Here is an 11,123-nt window from a genome sequence, read left to right on the forward strand (position 1 = left end):
TTCTTATACAGTAGAAGCCAACAGTGTTCCTGGGGAAAAAAATGAAAATAGGAAATGTAATTACAGATTTGCTATTATAAGATTTCATATAAAGAAAAAATATTAGGTGGGCGGATATTCAATACAGGGAAGTTGTTAGAATTTCAAGCAAATGTACTGAATGCCAACAAATAATAATGCTTTGTCAAAATAACTGTTTAATTCTGTGCTTCTAGAATCTCCACTGACATAGCACCAGGTGTGAAATAATAGGTTTGTACCCTGTACATATGCTGGGGTGCGTGATACTTTGGCTTATGCAGTCTTGGTTTGGGATTTCCGTTTTATGACTTCATTTCGGTGGTGGCAGCCTGCATCTGAGGATTCACAGCAGAGAAAAGACTCTGACCTCGTGAGTGAAGACTTTTAGCCTCACTCATCAAAGGAAGAAGAGTACCTCAAACAACAAATTCACCTGTGTTTACAGAAAAAGCAATAGGACAATTTTAAAGATTTTTTTCCTTGAAACATAGCAGCTTATATTGTTTTGTCCTGTAGACTGCCAAGATAGAAGGGAGAATTTAGTGAGCTTCAGAGTGTAAAACCTGTTCACAAAATCCCTTCCCAAACAGAACATCTGAATTTCCAGAGGTTTGTGTGTCTGCTCCAATCCAGAGTCTGAGTTTTTGCTTGTTGAAAAAATACAATTATGGATTGGCAACTGCACATGATTATAGCTACCCTTCTATTTTCATTTTTAAAATAATAGTCAGAAATCTGAAAAAAAATCCCACTAGCCTGACTTTTGATCACTTTTTTAGAACAGAGTTTCTAGTCTCTCTAAGTGTGGACATAATATTCTATTATTTTGCATCTCATTCATTGTCAGAATCAAACTGGGGGAAGAAAGATGAAGCTAAATTAAAAAAAAACATATAATTCAGGTTTATAAAAGGATTTTTCTCTTCAATGTTTTTGAGGGGTTGAGAACAGGGAAACTGATGAAGTGAGTTTTGGTCAGTTTGAAGTTATAAGCTTTCTAGCATATGCAAGCACAGATGTGAGCCCAGAGGTCACACATCATCATCTGTGTTAGTTGAAGTTTGTGTGTGGATGAGATTACTCAAGGGAGAGCTTGAGGAGTGAGATAAGTAAAGCTCTGAGAGTCAAATCTTGGGAAAGATCAATTTTTAAATGGCTGGTGGAGAGAAACAAGGAAACTCAAAAAGAAGAATCAGTCAGTCATGAGGAAAATCTTGAAGCTTAAGGCAGAAGAGAATTTCAAAAGGAAGGGAACAGTCAACAATGACAAATGCTGCAGGGAGATAAAGTAATAATTGAACTGGAACAGTCCATTGTATTTGTCAACCAGTAGGATGTTACTGACCATTGTGAGAGCCACTTTAGTGGAATAGTCATGGCAGAAACCCAGATTGCAATGGATTGAGGAGTAAATAGGGAAAGAGCAAATAGAAGGAACAAACACTATTTTCTTTTTGAAGAAACCAGTTTTCCTTCAATGAAATTGCAGTATTACATGTGTGTGTGTCGGGGGAGTTGTAAATTAAGATTTCAAAGAGAAAGAAGAGTTTAAGAGTGTTGTAATGATGGAAAGAAAAGTCTGTTGTGATCTGAGTTGGGACCAATTTGGAGATTTTATAAAAACACTACAGTTTGACAGAACACAGCTGTGGGTAGACTAGATACAGCATTACTCAGTAAACTTTCTTGGGAGAACATGGAGTGCAAGCAAGGAAACAGAAGGAGGAGGGCAAGAGGCTAGTGGTTGAAGACTGTAGTCCATAGCACAATGGAATCCCAAAGTCATCCTCAAAGCCAAAAGTAACAGTTCCCAAGCAACAAGCACTTTGGAGGTGATAGGCTGTAGAAGTGGCAAGACTATGGTTTGGAGTAGTGGGGCTGGGGCTGTGGAAAGGGGGTGGCTGTGGCAAATGTATGAAGGATGCCAGTGGCTGGGTTTGAACTTGCCCACCATGTGAGAGGTCAGAGGTGAATGGAAAGCCACTTTAGACTTGTTTCTTGAATGCTTATGATACAGTGGCATGGTCATGTGAAGAGAAGGCTACTCATGGTTTGTGACTAGGAAGATGAACAAAAAGGAACTACTGGGTCCTATGTCAGAATTCCTTAGGGGAAACTCATCCAAAAAGCTTTGATATCTTTGGTTATTTATGCTATAGCAACTGTCATATTGGAGGTGCCAGAAGTTTTAAGAAAACAAAAAGTGATGAAGAGATGTTTGGAATCCTTTATAAAAAATGGCCAATAAAAGGAAGAATCAATTCCTGAAACTGTAGGATAAATTCTGAATTAAAGAAGGCCAGGATGAATCTAAAGTGGCAGAATTGAGGAGTGAAGTCATTCTCCTTTAGTGCTTCAGTGACACAGAGGCAGGTGTGGTTGTGATGAATTTTGTAATAGAATCTCAGAGTGGGAAAAGCCAGACCTCTCTTCCAGTGTAAAAATTTCATTTATAATATGCCCAACAAATTGGATGAACGTTTCCAGTATCTTGTGTCAATACTAGACATGCTCATCTTTAGTGAACATCTCTGAGAGATGGTGCAGGCATCTCCAGTGGTAGGAAGTTCACAAGCTGCATGCCATTCACAAATTCTAAATTCACTACCATCTAGCACCCTATAGTCAATTCCCCCAATCCTGAAAATTATTTTTTCTAAAAATTTCTTTCTTATTTAGAGCTTTCACTTGGTGGTCCTATTTCAATCCCCTGGAGTCACTCTTTTTAAAATTAAAGGCCTCTATCCTTTTTCAGTTGTATCTTTTTAACATTTTTAAAAATATTATGTAACTTCTAAGTCTTCAAATACCTTGACATTGGATATCTGAACTTAGAACTGGATACTGTTCTCCAAATGTGAGCTGGTGGGGTTTAGTGGAGTCATTGCCACCTTGAACCAAACACAATAATATCACCAACACAGTCTGTTTTTTTCCATCTAGTAAGGGGGTCACATGACTCCCTTACATAACAGTATTTTGACCTTTGAATTTATTATTTCATGTGAGTTGCTACAAAGTGGGGATTCTCCATTTTATTCTCCTATAATAGATTATTTTTCAAGCATAAATGCAGGTTCAAATTTTATCTTGCTGGCTTAGGTCCTTCACCCCAGCCTATTGAGAGCTTTCTGAATCTTGATAATGCTGAACAATAATACATTTGCCTTCCTCCCAGCTTTTTGTGGCCTGTAAAAAGACTGCCCCAGTTCTTGATAAATACATTGAATAAAATAGAATCAAGCAAAGGGCCCAGAAAAATGCCAACAGAGTTCTTTCTACTTGCTAACAATTTTATGCATTGACATTTTATGGGACAATTTTCCAAATAGTTACAAATTGACCTACTTCATTGCTACTCAGTTCATAGTTCTCCATCACAATAATATCATAAGAGACTATCGAATGACTTGGTGAAATCAATGTGCATTTTGTGGCTTAAAATACTTCAAAATACTTCAAAGGTTCTCCATTACTCTCAGAATAAAGTCCAACTCCTTAACATAGCTTTCAGATCTGACTCTTTCCTATTTCTCCTACCTTTCTCTCCTCATTCCTCACTCTCCACTTTGAATTCTTTGCTTCAGTCTTCCTGAACTACCTGCAGCTTCCTAAGCCACCTCACTCTCTGTCAGCTTAAAGTCTTTCACCTCCTGTTTTCTTTTTTTTCCTATTTTCTTTTTCTTCATTTTAAAAAAAAAATTCAGAATATTATAGGAGTACAAATGTTTAGGTTACACATATTGCCTTTGCACCACCTAAGTCAGAGCTACAAGCATGCCCATCCCCCAGATAGTGTGCACCATACCCATTAGGTGTGAATACATCCATCCCCTTCTCCCGCTTCCTACCTGCCCGATACCCAATGAATGTTATTTCCATATGTGCACATAAGTGTTGATCAATTTGTACCAATTTGATGGTGAGTATATGTGGTACTTGTTTTTCCCTTCTTGTAATACTTCACTTAGATGAATGGGCTCCAGCTCTATCCAGGATAATACAAGAGATGCCAGTTCACCATTGTTTTTTATGGCTGAGTAGCACTCCATGGTATACATATACTACATTTTTTTAATCCACTCATGTATTGACAGGCACTTGGGTTGTTTCCACATCTTTGCAATTGTGAATTGTGCTACTGTAAACATTCTAGTCCAGATGTCTTTTTTATGGAATGTCTTTTGTTCCTTTGGGTAGATGCCCAGTAATGGGATTGCTGGATCAAACGGTAGTTCTACTTGTAGCTGTTTGAGATAGCTCCATATTACTTCCCTTTTCTCTGTCTGGAATGTTTGCCCCTCTTCTAAGAGTTTCCTTTCATCTTTCTCCCCTTACACTCATGTTGAACCCCATGAAGAGTGGCCTTGTGTTCTTTTCTATTACTCCCACTAGACTTAAATACCCCTGAAGGCAACGACTGTCTTATAGGGCATTTTATCCCCAAAGCCTATTATGATAAACAGTACATAGCAGAGACTCAGTGCATTTATTTTTTGAATCAATCCTGACTGGTGTTTGAATGAAATTGGCCTGTAATATTCTTTCTATTTCCAAATAATTTGTCATGAATTATTTTTGGTGAATTTATAGCTGGTCTTTGATGACTGCCTCTCTCCCTACTAAGTGCATACAGATAATTGAGTTAAGAATTTTAGAATATTGCTGGTATGAAAGTCAAACTCGTCTGTCTTTAGATTATGAAATCCCCCTTTTTGAAATCTAAGGCATTTGCTTAGCTCTGATCTTCTGGCAATTTTCCCATTCCCTCTGATTTTTTTTCCCAGGACAGGAGCAGCTGCAATAACAGCTGCAAATTGTTTTAATTGTCTTAGATGTAATGCATCTGGACTTGAATACATTTTAAAGATGCTAGACACTCTCCTACAATCTCCCCTACTAAGATTTGTGTTCTGTCCTTTGTAGTCTGAATATCAGTCTCCTTCATGGAGGAGAAATGGAAGCAAACCAGAAAGAGAATGTTCTGCTTTCTTTCTTTTATTATATTTAAATTGACTCATCTATTCCCATGTCTTCTTATTAAAAACACAATCTCTTAAAATACAGCAACAATATTTTCATTTTGGTCTCATATAAACTGAGGTCTGGAAGGTTTTACCAGCAAGTTAGTGGGGCAGGAGGGCTTTTAATGGATAGACCTGAAGCAGTGATCATTACAGGTATCCATGACCTATTTGATACCAGACATTGCAATAGATGGGGACGTGGCTGCAAACATGACTTATTCCCTGTCTTTAAGGAGCTCATGGTCAAATACAGAGTGTTAAAGGCCATAGTAGAGTATTTCATTTAGCTGTGAATCTACCTTGGTTAAAAAAAAAAAGGTACTAATAAAACAATTGTCTATTTCATATGATTTAGTTGTATTTCCTTCCATTCTTCTATATATTTTTAAGTCATGGTTCTCAACCATAGCTGCATGTTAGACTTACCCAGAGATTCTGAACTGAGTAGCAGTGAAGTAGGTAGATTTCTAACTATTTGGGAACTTTTATAACACGATGTCATTAGAACCAACTGAGTGTTGAGGCCCGGGTGGTAATACCTACTATAACCCCCTCAGAGATTCTATATTCAGAGAGTTAAGAAGCACTGTCTTAAACACTTATTATTTGTATAAATAGAGTCATGCCAGGGGCTGATGAAGATATATACTATCTTCTGTGATACAGAGTCCTTGCTCACCAGGAGGTTATGCTCTATTTGAGTAGGCAAGGCATGCACATGGAAACAATCAAAGTAAAATTGCAAGGTAGCGTACTGTGTGGTTGAGAGGTAGAAGCAAAAAATACCATGGAAGTTCTAGGAAAAAGGAAATAAATCATGGACTAGAGTTGTGAGAGGACAGTGGGACTTTGAAGAATGCATAGGATTAGGTAGGCAGTAGGACAAAGACATGGAGTTCTGACAGGTAGGTAGCACATAACTGAGCAAGGGCTTGATGTCAGGAATGAGTACGGAATATTCTGGGCATATTATTGGACCAGATTAGCCAGGATTGACTGGAAGTTTTATTTGGGGGAGCAGTCAAACTAAGATTATGAAAGTAAGGCTCAAGCATGGAATCCTTTGCATGTTAATCTGAGGTATTTTTACTTTAAAATATAGCCAATGCTTTTTTTTTAAAAATCTTAATTCTTAAACATTCTCAAATGTTCTTCAAATTTCAAATATGTCATTGAGCAGTCTCAGGTTTGCCATTAATTAAGTGTAGAATCTGCAATATAAATTTGGTGAAGGAGAGAGGAAGCTGGAACTCATGGCCAAATGGAAATATTCTAATGCTCAGATTCATTTGTGTTAGAGGTGTGCTGGTAAATGCATAACAACCAGCACTCTGGCTGGAGAGGAGGGTGGGCAAAAAGCCCTGATTTATAGTATTTGCTGATTTCCACGGTGTAAATATTAATACTACCACTATGACCAATTCCAAAATTACTAACAGTTTAAAAACCAGTGTGCAAAATTCCTGAAAATCTGACATTGACTCTCACAAATTGGTATTAGCTGGCTCCAGCACGCCACGCTCCCTTGTGTCTACATTACCTCTCTCCTAATACTGGTTTGTCTCTGGGAAGACTGGCATCAAGGTATGGAAGATTTGCACTTGAAGGTTAATATTCAGTTTCCTGTAAATTTATTGTAACTCATTTAAAAAATGGGCTTAAAAGGAGAAAATCCTAACACTTTCAACTCAGGATAATTGAAAGAGCATTTGGACATCCATGCTTCAGAAAATGCCATTCCGGAAGCGTTGTCCTCTGACGGAGGGGCCCTGGAGTGCTCAGTGGCTGGGCGGAGCTCTTATCACCTTAGTTTGATGGTGTTTCCAGTGGGGAGCTATTAAGGGTTTAAAAAGACCCCCACCCCCCAGTAAATATGCTGAATAAATCAGGTTTCCATTCAAGGGGGCTTTGTTTGCCCTGTAGAAGTCACAGGCAGGCTTCCTCCCGAGCTGGGCCCCTGCCACAGGGATGCTGGTGGCTTTGGCCTCCCAGCCCCTGCCCCCTTGGTTCCCTGGTGAAAGCAGCGCGGCTGCACCTGCCTTGTCGGTGCAAACTCGGCAAGACTTTAGCCTCCCTCAGTCCTGGCCCGACTGCAGTCATTCACAAAGGCCATTAGCACGGCCTTGCGTCCCCCTCCCGCCACCGCGCGGGCCAGCGCAGGACCCTCCCCAGCGCTGCGCCACCTGCGGCCGCTGGGCCACGCGGGCTCCCAGGGCCGCGCCCCTGCACGGGCCTGCCGCTCAGCCACATTTCCCCTGTCTCCCCCGCTTCAAGAACAACTCGAGTGTGGGTGGGAAAGCCATTTAGTCCAAAATAGAGACTAAAATGTTTTTTCCTTGTGATAATGTCCCTGGTTCCGCCGCTCGGTATTATGCTCCATAATGTGCCGCGTGCAGCCATTTTGCCATCGCTTTGGGTCATCCTTGCTCACAATTGGTTATTTACTCAGGGGCTTTTGAAATTATTGAGTTGACACATCTGTCAGACGGCAAAAGCAGAAATGCTAAAAGGTCACTTGGAGAGAAACCAGCTGCTCCAGACAAACCTTTCTGCCTCCAAATAGCACAATCATTACAGCCTGACAGATGGGGCCTTTGCTTTCATTTCAGGCGCTCCTCTCGCCTTCAGGTATTTAGCTACACTACCTCATTGCCAGGTCAGCCAGGCCTCCCTGTAATTACCTACACAATAGGCATCTCTCTGCTTAAGAACCACAGCTCTATTTTCTCTAAATAGGAGACCAGTATCCTCACAGAGATGAGCTACCCAAGGCTTGCCACAAACTTTCCTATTAACAGATTAGTTTTGACAGAGGTGAGTATGTTTCTATTACTTCTGCAGCCTTCATTACACCCTGAAACATGAGGCTGGGTCTGATGTAACGGTTTGGAGGGCTTTTGAGGGTCTCTGAATACATGGCCCCCAGGGAGTAGGACTGAGATTCCCTTTCCCCTCTAAGTCTTCCTCATCCTCATCTCCCTCACCTCCTTGTGTGCCCCTGAGGATGTGCTGGGAGGAACAGGGAGGAAGGGGATGCCTGACTGGGCTGCTGCATGGGGAGGTTTCACTTAGTTGACTTTTCAGTTAGACTGACTCGTGTGTGTGTGTGTGTGTGTGTGTTTATGGCAGTGGGAGATAAAATAAAATAAAAAAATAAAAAATAAAAACAAGCTGATGTTGAACCTCAACCATAGAAGAACTAAAAGGAAATCCTTTCATAATCGGATTCTTGTGAACTTTGTTTTAGGGGACAATTAATATGTCAGCAGTTGTAATAACAACATCTTAATCTTTTAGAGTAATGACAAATAAATTGATCAACATACAGATGTGTCTCTCAAATTTGAATGATGGTGAGGGTGATTTTCAGAAACCTGTGTTTAAACATGGCTCTTTTCCCTGAATTAGTAATATTAACAGTACTAAGATAAAGTTTTCTCTCTGCCAATAAGGATGCTTCAGTGGGCTAGTTTAAAAGGTAGCGCTTTGAGGTACCTGCACAAAGCTGAGAGTGAAAGGAGGTATGGGAGTTGCCTCATAATTACAATCAGAGTTCTAAAATCAGTACACCTTGAGTAGGGGAGACAATCTCAGTATCCCCTTTCACCCTGCTATGGCTTAACATGTAAATGAATGGGAACCTTGAGACTTCATTTTGGAGATGCTATCAAAGAACTTCAAACAGAAAAAAACAATAACAAAACCATCAACAACCCAATACTGGTACAACCCAGGATTGACACCCTAAAATCGATGATTTCCCTTTAGTTACCCCCAATCTACTATCTTGCCCATTAGCCTTCAGTTTCCATCCTTGCATTCTCTTCATTCTATCTTTTATTCTGGGGGTGAAACAGTGACTTGCAGTTGGCTTTATGGTCTGTGAGCTCCAAGAGTAACTGTTATTAGCAGCAAAAAAGGGGGCTTTCCGCATTGTATCTCCATTATCCCACAAAAATTCAATAAAGTCTTATTATACATTGTAGTCTGAGCTTTGTGATTTAAGAAGTGGTGAGAAGCTGAGAACACAACTTGTATCAATATGACCTGTTATTTCTAGGAAATTCTTTCTCAACAAGATAAAACTGTAAACCAGTAAATAACTTTACTGTTTGCTTTTGGAAATTCTTGCAAATTAATTATCTGGGCAAAGCATTTGGTCATCTGGGGAAACAGTTCTATCAGGATGATAGAGTCCTTACTAGGCAACATTTCACTTATCAACAATAGTTTATTTTTCACCACTTGCTTCAAGACATGGGTGTTGCTCCATTCACCAATTCTATTTTGTCGTAAACTTTGTCCTATCTCAAGTAGTTCTCTACCTTGAAAGACTCCTTAAACCAGATTCCAGAATCCTATAAGTCTGCAGACCCCAATCCCCAGGTTGTTGACTGGTACCGGTTGGTGGCCTGTTTGGGCCCCCACCTCCCCTCCCATCTCCCCCGTGGAAAAATTATCTTCCATGAAACTTAGGAACTGGGGCTGGGTGGGGTTGCACAGCAGGTGAATGGCTCAAGCATATTTACAGCCACTCCTCATCTCCCCATCACTCTCATCACCACCTGAGCTCCACCCAACCTGCCCCCACCCGGTGGAAAAATTGTCTTCCATGAAACCGGTCCGTGGTGCCGAAAAGGTTGGGGACTGCTGAAGTATAAGTATCTTCTTCTGATCTACCTCTTTTGAGACATTACTAAGTGTCTGTACTCTTTACAGCAATAAGTTGAACAAACTTGGCTTTGCTCAATCAAGAGGCTTTTCTGGTGGGCTTTTTGGGGGAGTTGATGGTCAACAAAGGAAACTGGTTTCCAATCTTGAAACACATCAGTGGTCATAAGATAGATTTTGGAGCATATGAATATTCCACATATAATTCCAGAAATTATATGAAGAAAACCTGGTGGAAAATTGACTTTTTGTGATTCATGGGACAGGATTCAGAATCATTATAATTTTAATATTAAATAATGTGATCTTACTTGGAGATCACCAGAGCTGTTGAAACCTGGGGACATATAAATTCTTAGGCAGAAAGGACATATTTTGGAGCTTTGGAGGAGTGGCGAACCTATAAGAGAAGGGGATGGCATCAGAAATGACTTTATGCTGGTGGTAGGTAGCATTTGGGGTGGGCCTTGAAGAATGGAAAGAGTTTCCCAATATGTGTGTGCGGAAATATGGGAGGTGAGTGTTGAAGACATTTGGAATAGAGTAAGATGAGAGAGAAACTGGTAAGGCAAAGGGCATATGATTCAGAGCCCTGGATTTGAAGCCTAATTCCACCACTTAATATGGTACAGGTAATCACAGACAAGTTGTTTAACTTCTCTAAGTTTCATCCATAAAATGTGGATATGATATCTACTTTATTAAGGTTGTTATAAGGATAAAATGAGATAATGCATATAAAGTGAGTAGAAAATTTTTTAGATACAGTAAAGACTCAATAGATGGTGGCTATTACCATTTATTATTATTATTGTTATAGGGTAAGATAAATACAGAAGAAAGAATGGGAAGAAAACTCAGGGCATATTCTGGGAAAGACTGAAGCTTGAGTTATGCATAAAAGTATAGTAGAAAACCATTCTGAAAAAATTTGGGCCTATGGTGAAAAGCCTTGAATTTATTTAAAAAAAATTATTCAGTAGGCAGTAGGGAGTCTGTGAAGGTTTTTGAGCAGGAGAATGGAATGATCATTCTCATGCAGAGGATGGATGAGATGGAAGAGAAGACCACAATTAGAGAGACCAACGAACTAGTAGGCTATTAAAAAAATCAATGGGAAGTAAACCAGGGTGGTGTTTCTCATACTAGACATAAAGACTAAATGTAAGGGAGAATGTGGAAAGGTTTTTAGGTAAAAATTTTCTTTTGTCCATTCAACTATCTAAAACACATCAAATGAATTTTAATCAGATCTTTAAAACTAGCTCCTCATGCTGGTGTCACAGTTTATGCTCAGACCTTCCCTTCTATCTGACACCTCATCCCAAGAACACTGGAAATGTGAAATGAATGTACAGAAAAAACAATGAGTTAGTGCACCTGAGCTCTGTCTAGTTTATAATA

The sequence above is a fragment of the Lemur catta genome, chromosome 9, assembly GCF_020740605.2.
Source record: "Lemur catta isolate mLemCat1 chromosome 9, mLemCat1.pri, whole genome shotgun sequence".
NCBI lineage: Eukaryota > Metazoa > Chordata > Mammalia > Primates > Lemuridae > Lemur > Lemur catta.